The sequence below is a fragment of the Pelobates fuscus genome, chromosome 8 (genome assembly GCF_036172605.1).
Source record: "Pelobates fuscus isolate aPelFus1 chromosome 8, aPelFus1.pri, whole genome shotgun sequence".
NCBI classification, from domain to species: Eukaryota; Metazoa; Chordata; class Amphibia; order Anura; family Pelobatidae; genus Pelobates; species Pelobates fuscus.
The window spans coordinates 94,670,003-94,692,130 of NC_086324.1; the positions used below are offsets into that span (position 1 = coordinate 94,670,003).

General features: G+C 42.9%; 1 protein-coding gene across 1 annotated transcript in view; it reads left to right on the forward strand.

Annotated features, from left to right (window-relative positions):
• The window catches only part of TMEFF2 (transmembrane protein with EGF like and two follistatin like domains 2), a 662,476-nt gene that overhangs the window by 97,851 nt on the left and 542,497 nt on the right, over window positions 1-22,128 (forward strand). The window lies entirely within an intron of this gene.

Consider the following 22,128-nt stretch of genomic DNA (forward strand, 5'->3'; position numbering starts at 1 on the left):
GGCAATGAAGTCTCCCTTTAACACTTTATATGGCTCCATGTGCTGCATTTTGACTGTATATGGACAGCACATAGACCCATATCTCAGGCAGGAGGAGCTGAGTGCTCAGTTTATCAGCTTTCAGATTTGGATTGAGTGCTGACAATCACCAGAGGGGAGGGGGAGTGGGGGGAGGGAGGCAAGTGATTATTACTGTATGGAGACTGATGTGCCTCCATGTGCACTGTAGGCATTACAATCTATTACAATATACAATAAAACCACACACATAATATATATATATAACTGTAATAACACACCGACACAGATATGTGCAAGAAAAATATGTCTATGGTCTTTTATTTAGTTTACAAACAGGTTGCAACAATAACTTTCAAAACAACATAACTTGTAACCAAAAATCTCCAGTCTTTAAAAACCACCCAGAGATTTGACTCAGAACTTAACATAGTTCTGTTCTATATAGCCAGCACATATACATATCAATAGCCAATACCGTATAGTCCATCACCTCCTTTGAATAGGCAGATGACCTTAACCCCAATAAAAGACCACGACAAAATAATAAATAGGGAGGGAGTAAGGGCGAGGCAGCAGCTGAATGAATTAGACTTGATGACGCCCACCTAACTGTTTGATTCTATTGGTGCCAAGCTGTTACCACAGACATTCTTATATATTAGATTTTCCTGCAAAAATTGTCCTTGTGGACAAGTGCTCCAATTATAGCACTGACCATGCAGACGCTAACAACAACAACAACTGCTGACTGCGAGGGCATCATGCCGCCAGAAGCTGATGCCCTCACGACACTGAATGAGCGCATGCAGCATGGCGCCAAATTAACCCTCCCTGCAGGGCACATGTGCACATGGTCAATTGAGCATGTAGAGTCTGAACAACTTGAGCGCGCGTTACTTTCTCCTGTGCTGGAACTAGCAGGATAATGTTTTCCTGGCTCCTGTAACTCTCACTCCTTGGCACTCTCCAGCAGGTGACAATTCTGGGAGGGAAGACTGAATACATAGCAGAAGAGCTGCTTCCCACCGTGATGCTAGCAAGGTATCCCAACATGGGTCTGAATAAACAATTACTCCTGCAAATTGAGAAGAGTGAACAGAAACATTGAGCCCTGATGATTTAAGGATAATAACTATTGGACATTGTATGTGAGATGTTTGAACACAAAAATATTGCTTCTTTGTTTTTAAACTGTTAAAAGATGACAATTTCATTTTACGTCTTAGAATTTAGGCATTCAATTAAAATCAGAATATTTCTTTAAGTGTCTGAATAAAATATGTATTATTGATTCACATGGCTTTTGAAATAAATGTTTCATGTTCTTTAAAACTGTTTTCTGACACATAGCTATGTATAAAGAGGCATCACAGTAGGTAGTGATTAATGGTTAATACATAAGTTAATAGATGAAAAACTGCGTACAGTTGTTAGCTTGAAAATCGAATAACCACCAGGTTCAGCGAAGAGTTTTATTGATCGCGCAAAGCAAGTGTGATCACAGTGAGACCTTAGCAAGCAAAGTCTAACATGGGCATAAAAACAAGGATTTTATTCATGGGGAAATTGGGAAACAATGAGCCATCTCCAAACATGGTCATTGTTCTTACAGTTTAAGTTTACACTATCATTAAAAAAATTACAAAATTATCCTGGACATGTGTAGGAAGCTACAACTGAACAAGTACATTTAGAGATTCAACCCACTCATGTCTATTCTGGACTTTTGAACTAAGCAATGCCCAGGTTAGCATGGTCTGCTCATTCTCCAGTCGCTTCTGTACTGAGACCACTACTGTAGACTCAACTTACATCAAAACCACACAATCTTTACCCAATCCTGCACCCGTCCTTGGGTCTGCTAACACTTCCTGTCTCTCTGTCTAACACTGCAATAAGGAAAAACTTTGATATAAAATAAATCAATAGTTCAGCATAGTTTAGAAAAATAGAAAAATACGTTTTTTTAAAAGTAGAAAAGAAAATACAGTTTGGACGCCATTGGTTATTTTCAATAAAGTGGCTAATAATAGCAAGATGGATTACATCAAAGCAATAGCAGGTTCCACATGTTATCATAGGTATATACAAGCTGCATGATTGCATTATATGTAAGTATATTGCAAATATATGTAAGATCTCTGATGAATGTTAGAGTACAGTGTGACAATAGTGACAATAGTCACCATCACTGGGGATGGAAGACAGACACTATGTGTGGGTCCCCAAGATGCTTGTCCCCAGACAAATTATTCACAAAACCATGATTTGTGAGCAATGTTAACATTTATATGACTCAAATAAGCCTAAAATAGCTGATTTGGGTTTGGTTTTGCCATACTGATTTTTTTATTTGCTACAATAGATAGTTTAATAAATAACTGAAATAATTGAATTTCTCTCCAAATTGAAATGTATTCCCTGAGCATAAAGGTAAGTAAGGCCATATAGAGCAAATGTCAATTTGCACACATTGCAATGCAGAATGACAGTAACAATGCATACATATAATATTTTTTTAGTAAAGAGGTTAAAATGAAAGTGTTCCCTTTTTGGCAGTGGCTTCAGCAGTGCTCTCTTCAAAGACATCACTGGTTGGCTCCTTATCATTCTCGCACGATGCCTACTGATATTGGGATCCTGTTTTGATGTCCAGGCTTTGTTCCTTTCTTTCTGGGTGGGTTCATCTCCTTTGGAGCAGAGCCAGTGACACCATACATTAACTGGCCTGCCTCTTTTATCCCATCCCACTGGTGTCCAGATTTTCTGGATGCAAGAGTTGGGAAGTATGTCACACTTACCCTTTCTCTATCCATGTCACTTGAATATACACATACTTGCCCACCCTTCTCCTCCTTCTTCTTGACTTTACCCAGCATGCACATTGTTATCTTAACATGATTCCTTAATAGTGTCCACACGGCCATGGTCTGATTTGAGGAGATATTGAGAGCTTTAAAATTTGCATAAATCAGCCTTGTGTTAGACACAGAAAAAAAAATAATAAACATAATACTAATAGGCAATTCTAAAAAAAACCAGCAACAATTAGTTATCACAAAGTGCATTTCTATCTATAATGACAATTCTTTTTCATACTTTATGATGGTTAACACGTTAATGCCTTGCTTATCTCTTCAGAGGCTGCGGCACTGAAATAGTTCCAACAATAAATCAATCTGTAAAAATGTTTCTTGACTGGTTAAAATGTTAATCTATTATTTATTCAGAAACATGCATTAAACATTTTATAGTTCTGTTTTGCTATTTAGCATCTTTGGCCACAAATCGTTTTTGTTGCTTTTTATTGCAATTTTCCCATCACTGTCTGTATGTCTGTTTTTGACATTTATTTGAATATTAAGTAGACATTTCAGAGAAAGAAAGCTTTGTTTTTTAGATTAAAAAAAATAATAAAAATAAAAATGTGATGTGAAAACAAAGAGCAGTGTTGGCGAGACCTCTTTAGGGATCTGGGAATTCAAAGACAAATGTAAAAACATTTCAGAGATGACTATTTACAAATATGCTGACCAAGCTACATAAAACAACTGAAAATGATGATTGAAACTTCTTGTTAGCCAACATAGTCATCACCATCATCATTATCATCATTGTTCTCATCATCATCATTACCATCAGATATTTGTTTCTGGCAGCCAAGGAGCTAATTTCCTGAGACATCTGTCTAACAGTTTGGATTTGAAGATTATATGATAAATGTACAGTCACTTTACTATGCTTGGAAAATTAGCACCTTAAAAAATCTATCATTATAGAGATCAGTAAGGAAATGAGCATAGTCTAGATTAGCAATTAGAGTATTTTTACATTTTTTGCCAAAATGTCCCTCTGAAAGCTGTGAGAGATGGCTGATGATTATGTATGATATTTTCAATCTGATTCTTTGCCTTGTACCCAAACCTTCTTAAAAGCAATCCACAATATCCATTAAATACCAGAAGGCAATGATTAGAGATATATATGAGTCAAGGCTTGTGTCTATGAATAAATAATAATCCTCCCAGGTCCGTAAAACTGTATATGTTTACAGGTATACTTTTTTTCAACATTTGCATGTTAATTTGTTTTTTTAAAAAGGGAGTGCAATACATAAAGGAAAAGAGGGAGAAAAAGGAGGGAGGTCAAGAATGATAGTGCAGCATAAGTCAAAACCACTGAACATATAGGAATGCAACAATGTACCACACAGGGCTCACCGTGTCTCAGTGGATATCACATGGCAAAAATAATTCCTGATAGAACAACAAAGACTACCTAACATCCATCCCCACACTTTTTGAGTATCTAAGGTATAGTTTTGTGTAATGCAATTAAGGTTGAGATAAGAATGACTCAAGATCTGTATACACTCAAGCAATTAACAACATTTTAAAAACAGAGCCAAATAGTATTATCTTTTATCATGATGACCTTACTCCATCAGGTCCACCTGTCCCAAGATTGTTTCATAAATATAATGATTGTCTAGAGAGTTTAATACTCTGTGAAGGAGTGGGGGGCGGAGCTAGCAAGCTTAACTGAAGAGATGCCGTACTCTAAAGCTCTTCCACAAACTACTACATCCTGCCAAATATCACAAAACTAAGACCCATCCAGCCCCCCCAAAATTCAGCTGGCATCCCCAAGCTGCTCTGGATCAATAAAGTCCTTTCTTTCAGCCGCCGAAGCAAACTAAACGGCGGTGCAAGCCTGTGGCCTACCTCGCAATGATAATCCTGGGACTGGAGGCTCTCCTCAGCGGAGGTACCACAATGGGACTATCGGCCTCGCCGCAACACACAACACCGCCCCAGCCGAATCACATGTCTGCAATGGGATGCCGCTCCCAGAAACCGAACGCCACGGCTGACGGAGGGATATAGGAGACATGCTCTGGAGACCCGCGCAGCCTAAATAGACTCCCGCAGAGGGCCCAACTGCTGAGAACCCGGCCCACGAAGTAATGAAGACCCACACAAGCCAACAGGTAAGCCTGCTTCAGTCTCTCGAGACGCAAGACGGGTCAGCCCTCACAACCAGACATGACCTAAAACTACTGCTGGTTAATATACAGAAGCTGTGGGCGGCAGACCTCACACTTCTGAGGACTGACATTCAGGCGATCACTGACCGGGTACAGTCCTCTGAGGAAGACATTATAGACATCAAAACAGACATCACTGCTATTAAAGAGACAGTACAACAACTACAAACCGATCAGTCCATATTGTCCCTACAACTAATGGCCCTAAAGGACAGGCAATACTGAAACCATATAAAGATCCTCGGTATCTCCACTGGGAAGAGCTCCCACATCACACATGGAGACTGCTGGCAACCATCTTGCCACACGCGGTAGCCAAAAAAGTTACCATTGACGGAGTACACTACATACATGGCTCAGCCAGCAGATAACATCACACAAGATGTCATCCTCCTGTGCTTATCCACTCACGACAAAATCCAGATCATGACGGCACTGAGAGGCAAAACACCTCTGATTTTCGAGGAAGCCTCCTTAACCTTTTTCCAGGGCCTCACGAAAAAAACGCTCCTATGGTGAAAGTCACAAGGGACTATCACCTCACAACTGCTATCCGCAGCCATCCCTTACCGATGTGGAATCCCTGGAACCCTGGTAGCGACCCACAATGGAACCACCTATATGCTTGCTTTGATGGAGGGGGCACCCGCGTTCTTGACAGCACTGGGACTGACTAACCATAACAAAGGACTGTCCTTGGTGACCCCCACAGCAACACTCCCTTTACTTCAAGGGCTGAGGGCTCAAGGACTCTCAACTCATAACACCACAAGGGGACTATGCCACACATCAAGATCGGAAGATCGCTGGGTCCTGACTTGGAAAAAAAGATCCAATACTTATTTTCAGGGAAACCCAAATTATATCAGGTGCCTGGAGAAGCAAATAACATACAACACAGATGGATGTAAGTCCAGAATTACTTCTGTTCGTTTATTCCAAGAAGGGTGTATTTATACACAACATTGTTGCAGCTTAGCTGGAAGGTTTAAAAATAATGAATGTAGTTAAAGATAGGAAAGTCAAAAGATAAAATTAGTTAATGTGGCTACATATTTCATGAGATATAAAATTAGTTTACAAAACAATATGTGGTTACATATTTCATAAGATAGGAAGGTTGCAGACAAAATTAACTAGCAAACAGTCACACAAATGCAAAGGCTTGGCCTGCAGTTGTGGGAGGGGCATTTTACCATACTTAAACCCCCCTACTCACCTTCCTCCGTCCCGTACGTGATTTTAGCGATTCGCATGTCGCCTTTCCGGTCGCCATCCGCTTCCATTGTGGTTCTCCTCGTCTGGTCTGCTGTTCCCCTGCCGTTCTTTTTTTTAAGTTTTCTCCGCGGTCCTTCTTCTGTACTCTGCTCCGGCCGGTTGTCAGTCCTGTCGATTCTCAATTTCCTTGTGGGATCCCGTGCTCGGCTTCGGTCATTGGATTGTCCTGGTGGAGTTGTTCCAGGTTGGCGTGCTCTGCGGTGGGTAAGGCTTGCGGGGGCTGCGTGCTGCTGGATGTGTTGTGAGGGCTCATGCATCTCGTTCGTGGTCCTTGCCAGACGTGGTTGGCTGGCATTGGCACTGGTGTTGTGGGGCATGGGCGGTTGCAGTTTGCATTGTCTCGGATGCTGCTCTGGTTTCTTGGCCTGACTCGCTGTGAAGTTTGTCTCTCCCTTTCGACGCTGGCCTCGCGTGCCAGCTATTCCGGAGGCCACGCTCGAAGCCTGAGCCGTGATTCTGCGTTGCCTCTGGGTACCTGTCTCAGGTCCTGGCTTGGTTGCCGATGGTGCTCGGCGGGATGGTCGAGATGTGGCTGCTCTCTGCAGCCGTGTGCTGTTCGCACTGAGCATGTGTTCCGGCGGCCTGTGGGTGGCTGCGGATTCCCAAGCCTTTTTCTTGTTGGCTGCTTCTACGGAGCCCTGTCCGGCCTGGCACTTTGTTTTTCAGCCCCTCACTTTCACTGCCTCTGCATTACAGCCTGCATCCCTACAAACCTTTCTGTAGCCTGTACCCCCTATTTCAGACATGCCCCTCTATGGTAATACCTGTTCCCCTATTTCTACCTCTACCTCTGTTGTACTTCTTGATCCCAAACAGTATAATTTTTTTTTCAGTGTATTTTTACTTTTTCCCCAACTTTCCAACCTGTTTCCCTCTATAGTACAATCACATTCCAACCGTTTATATGTACTATTCCCCCGCCCCCCCAGTCCTCCTCTATTCCCCCTTTCCGACCTTTGCCTCTATTGCACAACCTGCGCCCCCACGTTCCAGCCTGTTTCCTCAGGAGTATTACCTGCTCCCCCACTTTCCATCCCTCTCCTATATTGTAATATCTGCTAAGCTGTGACCCTATGGCAGCGTTTTCAGTGAGTTCTGCTCGGTTTTGGCAACCGACTCCGTATGGTAGGATTTCTTTACCCTGTTTAGTTGATTCTCCGTTGACCCATGCAGACGGATTGCTGATATTTTCTATGTAGTTGCATTTCTCACGTCATAAGCTTTGCATTCGGATGGGTTCCGCGTTTCCTGCATGGCTGGGCCGGGTTTGCCCGCCATACTCCTCGTGCTACGTTGTTTTTTCCTGCACACCCTCAACCACTTTCCTTCCGTGTCCCTCATGTGAATCTCTTCGCTGCTTATTCACCCCCTTTTTCTTACCCCTTACGGCCTGTCCACCTGGACTCTGCCGTGTTTGCCCTGCACTCCAGCTACGGTCGGCCCCGTGGTACTCACTTGTACACCCCCGCATTTTCGACACACGTTCTTCAGGTACTTCCTTTCTCTCTCTCACTCCCCTCCCTGTTTTTAGTTAGCTCTGGCTGGCTGTCAGGTTCCTATGTGTCCACTAGTTGTAATTCCCCCTGGCTTCCTAGCCTTTGGTTAGTGGTCCTGCGAGGCCAACACCCATCCTCATACTCGGAGGTACTACGCCCCTCGGGCCAAATCATAGTTAGTCGCCTCGCATTGTGGCACAGAGAGGGCCTCACCTGTCACTCCCATTCTATCTTATGTTTAACTGTCACGAGAGGCCAACACCCCGCCACAACGTTCAGTGGCCACGTTATCCCCTTGCGCCAACGCATAGATAGAGCCTCTCACGCCGCTTGGCATCTAACAGGGCCTCACCTGTCACCAAACCTAGTCTTAATTGTTTCGCCTTTTGGCTTTAGCTAGTATGCCAGCACACACTCACACATACACACACACTCACACTGGGTCTTGTGGCCCTGTGGGCTTTACACCTACACATATCTCTATTGCCAGGCAGGCTCCGTACGGCCTGACCACCTGGTCTCTGACTTGCTTATTCTGCTCTTCAGTTACGGTTGGCCCTGCGGTACTTCCTCGTTCACCTTCACCTTTTCGATACACGTTCATCAAATCCAACCTCTCTCACGCTACCTTCCCTCCCCTCTTAGTTAGCTGTGGCTGGCTGTCAGGGTTCTAGTTGCCCACAAGTTGTAATTCCCCCCTGGCTTCTTCACCTTAGTGTCAGTGGTCCCGCGAGGCCAACACCCAACCTCATACTCGGAGGTACTACGCCCCTCGGGCCAAATCATAGTTAGTCGCCTCGCATTGTGGTATAGAGAGGGCCTCACCTGTCACTCCCATTCTATCTTAAGTTTAACTGTCACCTAGAGGCCAACACCGCGCCACAACGTTTCAGTGGCCACGTTATCCCCTCACGCCAACTCATAGATAGAGCCTCTCACGCCGCTTAGCATCTAGCAGGGCCTCACCTGTCACCAAACTTAGTTTTAATTGTTTCGCCTTTTTGGCATTAACTAGTATGCCAGCACTCTCACACACACTCACACTCATCGGGTCGCTTATGCTCTGTTTCGTTGTCTCCTTTTTCTAGCGGGTCTCCGCTGTTAGGCGCTGGCGTGGTATTTTTCCGCTCTTGGGCTGGGTCTGGTGCTCCTCACGCTGTGGAGTTTCGGCTACTCCTACCTTCTTTTCGTGTCCTGATCTCTTCCTCGCTTCGCTGCGGTTTCTCGCGAGTTCACTTTTTCTCTCCCGGGCGACCTTTCGGATGGCTGGACTCTGTGTCTCTCCACCTCCACGAGCAACGCTGTTGCCGGAAGGAGCCCCAAGTTTGCTCTTCTCCGCTGCTGTTTTTCTATGGAGTGGTTTCGAAAGACAATTGGGGAATTGGCATCTGCCGCTCTGGCTGGATCCGAGCCAGATTCCCTGCGTCTTTTTCGTACGATCTCTCCTGTGCCTCCTCTGCGCATTCCACATGCTCTGCTTTCGGCCTCTCCCGCTGCTAGTCCTGCGTTTCGCGGTCTGCTCGCAAACTACCAGCCTTGTTAGCTCGTGGTCGTCATCTCTCACTTCTGGCTCTTTCTAGTAACACTTGCGGTACATGTACCTTCCTCTCCTTTGAGGCCCCCTTTTTCGCGTATGCTGTCTTTTGCTTTATTGGCTGCAATTGGTTTTCGCTTTTTGCCTCCTCCAACTTGCATCATCTCTACGTTATCTGGATTACAACTTCACATGCTGTACAGGTTTACCATTCATACGCAGTTTCATGTCCTCTTACCAGATTAGTACCATACACAAGACCTTTTCCGGTTCCCAGGAAATTTCAGACCTTACTCACTATCAGACCTATTAGATGGCTGTCCTTACGAACCAGGCACCAACCTTCAATGTAGAGTAATAACTGCTTGATCCAAGGATAAATCTGACTGCCATTCTGGAGTCAAGAATGAATTTTTTCCCTAGCTTGTTGCAAATTGGCAGTGCTTCAAACTGGGTTTTTTGCCTTCTTTTGGATCAACCACAAGTAAATAGGCACCTTTTTACTCTCGGTAATCAAGCCTCACAATCACAGTTATCACTAATTGGGCCAATCCTCACACTACGACATACTTACTATTTTGGTTCATTTAATACATCCTACTAGTCTGGTCACCTCTCTAGGTTAGGGCGGCATCCATGGCTGCAATCTAGTTAAGGTTCATCAGTTGTTGATTGTTCTACATTTCTAGCATGTATTAATTTTTTGCCCTCTTTTATTACAGGCCTGCCGCGTCGTCGGTTCCGGCACACCTCAACCGACTTAATTCCCCCTTTACTATGCTACTCTTGGAACACTTCCTATACGGCCTTATTTGCCCCTCACACAAATGCAAAGGCTTGGCCTGCAGTTGTGGGAGGGGCATGTTACCATACTTAAACCCCCCTACTCACCTTCCTCCATCCCGTACGTGTTTTTAGCGATTCGCATGTTCCCACCCTTCACTCCCTCTATCTATACATTTCATTATACCTCATGGGTGGGCCCTCTTTTATTACAGGCCTGCCGCAACGTCGGTTCCGGCACACCTCAACAGACTTAATTCCCCCTTTACTATGCTACTCTTGGTACACTTCCTATACAGCCTTATTTGCCCCTCACACAATGTACAGTTTCTCAAACTAAGTGTTCTGGTGGGGGCTAGAATACACAGAGAACGCAACTTATACTGACACGTATACAGCATTTTACAGAGAAAAAGTTCATTATATGTAAAGAGCATCAGATGTAGGCCTTCATTTAATTACGCTGAACATTGGAATCAAGATATATTCCCTAAAAATCCCCTCTTTTGATCCAAGGTTCATCCAACAGTCTAAGGTATATCCAGGTGCGCTAGCCACATGGGACTTGTGTTATTTCTTCACCACTGTTCCAAAGGACAATCCAACGGTCCTCAGAGAAGTATTTTATGTTATACAGGGGTATAGCTGTTAGAGGTAGGAGAAGCTGGCATGTAAGTTAAGGTTTGGCCAACATGAGGTTTTGAGATACATAAGTTAGAAAAGAGACTTGAGAAAAACTTGAAAGTAAGAAAGATTAACAGGATAACAAATACTATAACGAGTAGGAAATAATATAATATTTTCTTGACAAGTAAACTACCATGAACCCAGCCCAAAAGTCCAGTCCCAGTTCCCAAAGAACCCAGTGTCTTGTTTGATCTCCCTCACTAGATCGTGTAAGTTGACCATCAAATCTAGGTTCCAGTCCTTTGCAAACGTGTCTTTTTATCACCACCCAATCACCAGGCAGTAGTTTGTGGGTTGCAGAATCAGAGTCTGGATCTGGAATAGAATCAAACACTTGTATATGCACCGTGCCTAATCTTTGGTGTAAGGCCTGTACATAGGCGGTGATACTACCATGCTGCATCTAGAGGGTCTGGGGAAGATAGAGGCCTGTCTTAGGGGCACAGCCAAACAGAATCTTGAAGAGGGACAAGCTAGTCCCAGGCTGGAGGGTGAATCTCATAGAGAAGAGTGCTAGGGGGAGACACTCAATCCAGGGTTTCCCTGTTTCTTGCATAACCTATGCAATTTTATTCTTAAGAGTCCCATTTGCCCTTTCTACTTTCCCACTACTCTGGGGGTGGTAGGGAGTGTGGAAAGCCTGACTGATCCCTAAAGCTTTCATGATTTCTTGCATTATTTTCCCAGTGAAATGGCTACCTCTGTCACTTTCGATCACCTCAGGTACCCTGTATCTACATACCAGTTCCTTCAGAAGCTTGTTTGCTGTCACCTTCGCTGTGACTTTCGACACTGGGTAGGCCTCAGGCCAACCCGAAAAGAGATCAATGCACACCAACACATATTCATACACTCCTACCTTAGGTAGTTGAATATAGTCTATCTGCAGTCTAAAGTAAGTAAAGTGGCCTTGGTGTATGTTTACCTGGTGTCTTGACAGCCTGTCTGGGATTGTTCCTAGCACAAATCATGCAGGCCTGGGTGTGCTTAGCTGCTATAACAGTAAACCCAGGTGCCAGCCAATGGGTGTTCACTATACAGTCCATGTTCATCTTGGATACATGTGTGGGTCCATGGGCTACTTGGGCCATCATAGGGTACAATACTTGTGGTAGACATAGTCTTTTACCTTTTCTCCATATTCTGTTGTCATTGGGTTTTGCATAATCTTTCCTCCAGAGGTCCTGTTCTTCCTTGCCTTCCTGCTTCTGTAGTCTTAAGAGTGGTCAACAGTCTTTTCTGGAAGAACAACCTGTAGGGAGGTATTACCTGAGAGCGGGGAAGGATGAGGTTGAATTGCTGCTTGCTTGGCAACTTTGTCTGCTTTGTGGCTTCCTCTTGTGATCTTATCTGTGATCTTCACGTGAGCTTCCACCTTGATGATACCTACTTGATTGGGTAGCAGGATAGCATCCATAAGTGCACTCATGGCTTCAGAGTTCTTGATTGAAGTTCCTGCTGCGGTGAGAAAAGCACGAGTACGCCAGTATGGCCCAAAATGATGGGCTATACCAAAGGCATATCAAGAGTCTGTGTAAATAGTAGTTGTCTTACCAGAGGCAAATTTGCATGCTACAGTGAGTGTCTTCAGCTTAGCCTCCTGTGCAGAGCAGTGAGGGGGCGAGTAGTTCAGCTTTAATTACCTCATGTGCAGAGACTACAGTGTATCCAGTGTGGAAATTACCTTTCTCATCAGCATATCTAGAACCGTCTACAAAAATTTCAACGTCTGGATTTGACAATGGAGAATCAATTACATGCGAAAAACCTGCTGTCTCTTGTGCCATTAATGCTGCACAGTCATGGGGTACATGAGATTTACAAAAAGATCAAAACCCCTACTAGCACTACTCCCCTCTTTGAAATCTATGGGAAGCAATGTAGATGGATTTAACACCATACATCTTTTCAGGGTGACATTGGAAGGCATAAGTAGGGCACATTGCATTCTAAGATGCCTAGCAGTATGTATGTGTTTGGGCTGAACAAAACACTGTTGATGTCATGCGGAGTGTAAATGGTAACAGGATTGTCTAATATGATGTCAGTGGCTTTGTCCAGTAGTGCAGTAACAGCAGCCACTGCACGCACACAGGAAGGGGCCCTTCTTGCAACAAGGTCTAACCTGGTAGAGTAATAGGCAACAGGTCTCTGTTTCCCACCATGGTCCTGAGTGAGGACAGCTGTGGCATAGCCAGCTTGCTCTGTGCAAAACAGAGTGAAGGACTTCCTATAGTCTAGTAGACCCAGTGCCGGGACTGAGATGACAAGCAATTTAAGAGTGTAAAAGGCTTCATCTGCTTCAGGAGTTAAATGAAAGGGGTCAAGGATCAGGCAATCATAAAAGAGCTGCATGTATCCTGTCTGCTGTGAGATGCTTTGTGCCATGAGAAATACAGTGTCCTAGAAAAGTAACAGTGGGAATGCATGCTTGTAATTTGGCCTTGGTAGCTTTGCACCCTGCTTGTGCCAAACATTTTAATAAAGACAGGGTTTGCTTAGTACATGACTTTTGATCAGGGCAACCCAAAAGCACGTCATCAACATATTGTAGTAACACAAAATCATCTGCCCTTGGTCACACTTTGAGAATTTGGCCATTGCCAAACTATACATAGTAGGTGAATTCTCGGCACCTTGTGGCAACACTGTCTAGGTGTATTGTTTGTGTTTGTGTGTGAATGCAAAAAGGTACTGGCTGTCTGGGTGCAATGGTACAGAAAAGAAAGAGTTTGCCAAATCAATGACAGTAAACACAGTAGAGGAGGGTGGATTCTGGGATAACAGTGTATGGGGATTGGGAACATTCCGGTTGATTAGTTCAGTAACTGCATTTACTGCCCTGAGATCATGCACCATAAGGTAAATCACTGTTTTTCCCTTCTCTACTTTCTTTTTGATGGGATACAATGGGGTATTATATGTGGAGGCAGTTGCTACAATAATGCCTGCCTGTAGCAATGCATTTATAGATTGGGAAATGGCATCATCTTGAGCTGGACTTAGAGGATACTATTTCTGACAGGGAGGGGTGGCTCCTGTAAGGAGATTCACTTTGACTGGGGGCACAGAGTGTATGCCTGTATCTGTCTTCCCTGTAGCCCATAGAGAATTAGGGACTGAGGACAAGTCAATGGTAGGTTCTGGCACATGGCTGGGCATGGTGAGAGTTGCCAGTAAGTGGGCAAGGGGTATTATGCAGTTGTACTCAAGGGGCAGGGACAAGGATACCTCTCCAGACAGACTGAACTGAATGTTGGTGTTAATAGCAGACAAAACATCACTGCCTAGAAAATTAACAGGGGTATTTGGGCTTACAAGTACCGGGTAACTAGAGAAGTGGAGTCGTGGAGCTGAGCTTCATCTGGTGGGTGAGCGGGATATCAGTGGGGGTCCCATCTGCCCCCACACAGGACAATATGTCATCTGATTTTTCATAGGGGAAAATGTTTTTTTCCTGCACCACAGACCAGACTGCCCCAGTGTCTAGCAAAAAAGGGACTATTCTGTCACCTGGTAATCTAACATTAACAGTAGGAGAGGTTCCAGCTATGTCAGGAATTGTTCAAGCGTGCAGGGACACTGGGTTGTCGATTTCCTATGGGGAAGCAGCAGTATCTTGTGAAGGAGGGGTAAGCGGGGGCGCTGCTGATGCATTGTGACAGTCTGGCTTGAGGCGAAAAGGACATTTACAGTTTTGTTTGATGTGTCCCTTTCTGCCACAGTTCCAGCATTCTACTTGCTGGCGGCTATTGTCCTGCCTGGAAGTTGTGAGAGCCATAAGAGTGGGGTTTTTCCTACATGCACTCTGGTTAGCCTCTATGCCCATGGCCACCTTGACTAGGTCACTATAAGTGAGACTTCTCCATTCAGGGTGAGCTGTCTGTAGGGCAGAACGTAAAGGGGTATGCAGACCATGCATGAAACAGTTAACAAGATGTCTGACGGACAGGAAGTTGGCTTCGGTATTTCCTGAGGGATTACCACGCAATTTGGAGACGTGCAAAGAATTTTTCAACAGAATCAGCTCTACCCTGTACAGGGTCTGTAAATTGGTGAGCTAGTTCATCAACCTTTACTCTTGCCCATTCTTTAAGGGCAATCACATAAGCCTTTCCAGAACTAGACTTGGTTGTAAACCAACTGACCGGCTTGAGAACACCTGAATCTCCTAAATCTGTTTCTGCATTGTCTGTGTACTTGCCTATAATTTTTGCCATAATAGGACCTGCCTTTAAATCAACAACCTGTTTTAAATCGCACCAAGTGCATCAGTATGTGGTCTGGATGGTTTCTATAGCTTGAGCCAGCCCGAGGGGGATCTTTCCTACATCAGGCAGTTGTGTAATAATAGCTGGCTGATTGCTAGGTAAATATTGGTGCGGTGTAAGTGACAAAGACCTACACCTATAAGTGGAGCACTCAAACACATATATGGCTTACCAAAACGTAGTCTCATTCAATGGTACAATATGGAGTACATGTCAAAGTAAAATACAGAAAATACAATATAGTGTAGATGGTACTTAAAATGACTTCGCAGTAATTATAATAATATCGTGCCAAATATTACACTCACATTTCAGGGAGCCTGTATATAGGAAACACTGGCTCCGTATAAAGGCTTGTGTGCTGTTATGGTAGCACCACCCTCCTACTTCGGCTTGGAGAATTTCTTGGAAATACAAAAAGGAAAGCAGACCAATGTGTAGATTTATGATGATAAATGACACAAATATGTGTTCAATAAATGGGGTGCTCACCTGGTCCTGAGCCTCCAGATCCCGGCTCTAGGTGTATAAGTATTGTGCCAATTTGAATGGGGATGGCACTACCCCTGTGAGGATTCCTTGGAGGCTCCAAAAAGAACTTGAGTGAGGTCTTAAATGAAAATGGTGAATTTATTGGTATAAAATCAATATAAAAACAAAGATGATAAAAGTCCTCAAATAAAAGTCCTTTAAAAATGGCTAATACGCGTTTCACTCTCAAACAGAGCTTCTTCAGTCAGCTGTAATGTTGGTCCTCTGAATCCTCCATTTTAAATGTCATTTGGGTCTTTCCCTTTAATGAGTTAAGTGCATTCTGTCCAATCAGATTCAATTTTACATATTGTGTGTACAGGGGTGTGTGTGTGTATACCTTTAATAGGTTAATGGTGTTGGCGCCTTTATTTGTCTTTTCCTTCATTGGTGGACAGCGTTGGTTGGCGGAAATGCCTGTTTCCGACCGGGCGGTTGGCGGAAGTGACGTCACATAATCACGTGATCACCACCTAGCCTCCGCCCGGTTGGCGGCGGTGACGTCACGCGATCACATGATCGTCACCTGACCGCCGCCTGGAACCACCCAGCCCCTCCGACCCTGCCGCACATCGCCCATGCGTGCAGGTCGGAGGGAGGGTTTAGAATGTAGGGGGGAGTGGTTTGCGGGCGTGCCCGGTTCGTCACACCCCTAAGGCGTGATGGCACGTCCGCTTGGCCCCTCCCCCTCCGAAATAGTTAAAGAGATGCTAGAACAGCAAATAAGGCTTAAGAAATATAGTGACAATAAAGTTATATAATATTCATATTAAAGTTTTAAATATCAAAGTGATATAGTATAACTATTGTGCAAATAAACTAGTACATTTGCATTATTGAAAGTGTATACAGTGCTAGTGATACATATATTAAAAAGGTGATATTACATACATATGTGCTATTTTATCAACTAATTTTAGTAAACACACGGTTACATTTTTAGATTTGGATATTTTTATTGATAATGAAAAGGTTAAGACCAAAACACATTTTAAAGATGTGGATGTGAACAGCTTTATCCACACTTCAAGCTGTCACTTTTCCCCTTGGCTAAATAGTGTACCTAAATCACAACTTATACATATTAAAAGAAATTGCACGGATAATGATACCTTTAAGGAACAAGCAGACAAATGAATAACCGACCTGTTGGATAAGGGTTATAAAAAGGAGACATTAAACGACACTTATACACAAGTCTTGAAAATTCCACAGAGCACTTTATTACAAGAAAAGAACAAAACACAAAATGAATGTGAAGCTAATTTACCCATTGTATGTAATTATAGTCATAATAATAAGGCATTAAAGAAAATCCTAAACAAACATTGGCCTATTTTACTTCAGGACCATGCCCTATCCCAGATTTTACCAACAAAACCCAAGATAATATTCAGGGGTGCAGCTAATTTAAACAGACTTTTGGAAAAGAACCACATCAAAAAAACTAAAACCACTACCTTCCTAAATAAAGGAAAGGGCTTTTACGGATGTGGTACTTGTCTTGCGTGCAGGAACACCAACAATAAAAAAAGACATATCAAGACATTTAAGAATTGTAATAACGATGAGGAATTCCATATTAAAGAACGTATAACCTGTCACTCAAACAACATGATATATTTATTGGAATGCCCCTGCGGTTTAAAATATGTGGGACGCACCAAACGGAATCTGCACACTAGAATTGAGGAACACACTAGAAATATAAAGAAAAAATTTGAAGGACATAGTGTATCGCACCATTTCACCTTAGCCCACAATAGTGACCCCACCCAACTTCTTTTTATGGGTATACAAAAGGTTAGGAGGAATTGGCGGGGAGGTGACCTCAATAAGCTATTGGGACAGAGTGAGATGAGGTGGATTTTCAACCTCGGGACTTTAAAACCCTGGGGTTTGAATATAGACTTCGAACTCTGCCATTTCATCTAAATGGGTATCTCTTTTTTTGGGGTCCAATGGAATTTATCCATTGCAATCCATTACATCTTTTTTTGTACCACCTGCTTTTATATATCCTTTTTCACAGCGTATCATAATTTTTCCACTTCTCTAATCAGTGGCATACTATTTATGCCCCAACACTATAAGTACTGTGAATACCATTTAAAGAATATTGATTTAACCACCTTTTGGGTAAACACCCAATAAGGATATCTATTCTAGCACATATGTATGTAATATCACCTTTTTAATATATGTATCACTAGCACTGTATACACTTTCAATAACGCAAATGTACTAGTTTATATGCACAATAGTTATACTATATCACTTTGATATTTAAAACTTTAATATGAGTATTATATAACTTTATTGTCACTATAATTCTTAAGCCTTATTTGCTTTTCCAGCATCTCTTTAACTATTTCGGAGGGGGAGGGGCCAAGCGGACGTGCCATCACGCCTTAGGGGTGTGACGAACCGGGCACGCCCACAAACCACTCCCCCCTACATTCTAAACCCTCCCTCCGACCTGCACGCATGGGCGATGTGCGGCAGGGTCGGAGGGGCTGGGTGGTTCCAGGCGGCGGTCAGGTGACGATCACGTGATCGCGTGACGTCACCGCCGCCAACCGGGCGGAGGCTAGGTGGTGATCACGTGATTACGTGACGTCACTTTCGCCAAACGCCCAATCGGAAACAGGCATTTCCGCCAACCAACGCTGTCCACCAATGAAGAAAAAAAGACAAATAAAGGCGCCAACACCATTAACCTATTAAAGGTATACACACACACACCCCTGTACACACAATATGTAAAATTGAATCTGATTGGACAGAATGCACTTAACTAATTAAAGGGGAAGACCCAAATGACATTTAAAATGGAGGATTCAGAGGACCAACATTACAGCTGACCGAAGAAGCTCTATTTGCCATTTTTAAAGGACTTTTATTTGAGGACTTTTATCATCTTTGTTTTTATATTGATTTTATACCAATAAATTCACCATTTTCATTTAAGACCTCACTCAAGTTCTTTTTGGAGCCTCCAAGGAATCCTCACAGGGGTAGTGCCATCCCCATTCAAATTGGCACAATACTTATACACCTAGAGCCGGGATCCGTAGGCTCTGGACCAGGTGAGCACCCCATTTATTGAACACATATTTGTGTCATTTATCATCATAAATCTACACATTGGTCTGCTTTCCTTTTTGTATTTCCGAGAAATTCTCCAAGCCGAAGTAGGAGGGTGGTGCTACCATAACAGCACACAAGCCTTTATACGGAGCCAGTGTTTCCTATATACAGGCTCCCTGAAATGTGAGTGTAATATTTGGCACGATATTATTATAATTACTGCGAAGTCATTTTAAGTACCATCTACACTATATTGTATTTTCTGTATTTTACTTTGACATGTACTCCATATTGTACCATTGAATGAGACTACGTTTTGGTAAGCCATATATATGTTTGAGCGCTCCACTTATAGGTGTAGGTCTTTGTCACTTACACCGCACCAATATTTACTAAATTCGTTCAGTGGAATAGAGGATATTTCCACACTAGTGTATTGAGCTGCCTGTAAATAACTTTTTGACTGTCTTGAGCACTTTTGTCATACACACTCCTCCGTAAAAAGAGGCAACCTTTGATTGGTATTCAGCTGATTGCTAGGTGTCCAGGCCTTATATTCCTCCCATGTGTGCACGGCGTGGCAGGGTACTTACTACCTATCTTCTGGGAGTGCTAGTTGAAGCAGCACCTGTATCTGGTTCTATGGTAATGATGCAAGATTGGTCAGGCTCTGGGAGACCAGATGTTTCAGGTTGACACAGAGTGGTTCCACTATGGAGAACGATCGGGAAGAGTGGATTTGATGGTACGTCACTCTGTGGGGCATGAGTGAGGTGATGAACAGGTAGTCTAGGGAACCCACAACTTCTACATTTTTCTTCCTACCAAGGGTTAGTCCATTCACATCTGGGGCAAATCCAGTAAGGTTTCTGAGTAACTGGATTAGTAGTAGAGACAGAGACCCAAGGGGTTTGTTTGAGAGACTTAGGGTCACTCTCATCCTTACCCAGGTAAGGGGGCGGTTTGCTGGGGGAGTCTGTGGATTAATTATTTCCCAGTCTACCAAAACATTGGTAATAAGGTGTACCCTTTCTGGTGATTTCCCTACATCCAGTCTTAGTTCAACTGCAGTATCATGCCATTTCTGGGCTGTCTCAACTAAATTATTCTCTTCTAACCACCCATGGTAATTAGCCATAAATTATCTCCATATCTGTGGGTTCAAGGTGCCTTTGGAAGGCATGCCAGCTTTCTTTAAAGTTTATGTTCTTAACTTCATCTTAGCCTTTATGATGTTTAACTATTGTTAAAGCAGTGAATTCCTCCCATGTACTTTGGGAATTATCCTTCGTACCTATGAGACTGTAAGGGTTATTTACCCCCTTAACCAAGACAAGACTATACAATACAGTGTTTACACACTCAGGACCACTGCAGTGGAATTTTCACAGTCTTTGTCCTCTCATTCTAAACACAGATCAGGAAAACTGCCTTGTAGGATTCTGACTGGAATTATAAAACAAATGACAAGACAAACAATAAAAATAACTTGAAACCCACATATATATTCCACTATCTCAAGATTCCTTTCACAAGACATAATAACATCCACCTGAATATAATCATAATAGCACAGGAAACAAGTTCTTTTGATCTGACATTTTTAAGTCACTTCTTACCCAGACAGACTGACAGGGACGTAGATCTGAGAACAAAATTATATAGGTAGAAAAGTAAAATATTTTTCTCACCTTACTGCAGCTGATTTCTCAGTCAGAGGAATGCCCACCAGTAGACTGGTGTCTGAGTATTTTTGACTGTCAGATCCTGAGTCAAGGCACCAAATTGACATGGACATAAGGATCCAATACTTATATTCAGGGGAACCCAAATTATATTAGGCACCTGGAAAAGCAATTAACACACGGCACATATGGTTGTGAGTCCAGAATTACTTCTGTTTGTTTATTCAAAGTCGGGTGTATTAATACACAATATTGTTGCAGCTTAGCTTTACGGTTTAAAAATAAATAATATAGTTATAGATAGGAAAGTCAAAAGATAAAATTAGTTAATGTGGCTATATATTTCATAAGATATAAAATTAGTTTACAAAACAATATGTGGTTACATATTTCATAAGATAGGAAGGTTGCAGATAAAATTAGCTAGCAAACAGTCACACAATGTACAGTTTCTTAAAATAAGTGCTCCGGTGGGGACTAGAATACACAGAGAACGTAACTTATGCTGACACGTATACAGCATTTTACAGAGAAAAAGTTCATTACATCTAAAGAGCATCAGATGTAGGCCCTAATTTAATTACACTGAACATTGGAATCAAGATATATTCACTCACAGCACTCACCCACAGGTCAAGGTGACACGTATATAATTCTGCTGTTACTCTTGCTTTATTTGATAAACATGTCTTTTAGTTCAGTTGAAAACTCCACCTTAGCTGAGGGCACATCAAAATATATTTAACGACACTACTGTTCTCCTCCCTTGCCCCGCTTCCCGCCGCCCCTTTGGTTAGGGGCAACACAAGCCAAGATCTGAAACATCACTACTCATGATGGTTCATAAAGAACCCATGTTGCTCTCACAATCCCAATAGGCCTCCTACATAACTTCACTCCAAACACCGGGAGACTCATCAACTGATGCAAATGTTACACCTTCACAGCCCCATGAGTCTGGCTCCTCAAGCATCTACCACACACATACTTACCTACAGTATGGCCCAGGGCGAATCACATTTAAGAAGCTTGCAACACAACTAGAGTCAAAGGAATACCCCCTTTTTTACTATTCCCTGCCAACTGAATACCACTCCCATACCTGCCAACACCCAGCTAGTCACGACTTCTTCCCTCACACATTATTTAGATTTTTCTAAGTTAGTTGCTAGCACACAAACAGAAGTGCAGAGGCTTTGTGGGCAGGGATACACTTCAAACACCCACTATGCACAAGAGTGATGCCAGGGCGTATCTCACATACCTGTTATTATGATATAAAATGTGTGCGGTGTTTTCTCAATGTCATGACCTTACTACATTGTGTTTGAGAATATTATGCTTGTGACTGCTGTCGTGGCTTTTTAAGCTTATGTTGTTATCATACGCAGAACAAAAATAAAGAATATAAAAAGAAGAAAAATACTATGTGAAGGAGTGGTGTTGAGGTAGATGTCCATGCCTGAGCAATCTGCTGTTGCACTGTAAGGATAATGTGTAAAATAAGCTTTATACATTGTCGAGTATTTGTAATGGTAAAAGCTGGGAGTAGCTTATTCAGTGGCTACTGCAACATTTTTGACTAGTTCACCAAATGTTACCATATATGGAGTATTGTTTCCTCACTTGCTCCACAGCGCCAATACATTGCAGAAGAATTTGAGAATATTTCATGGAGCCTTGTAGGCATCATATACCATTGGTA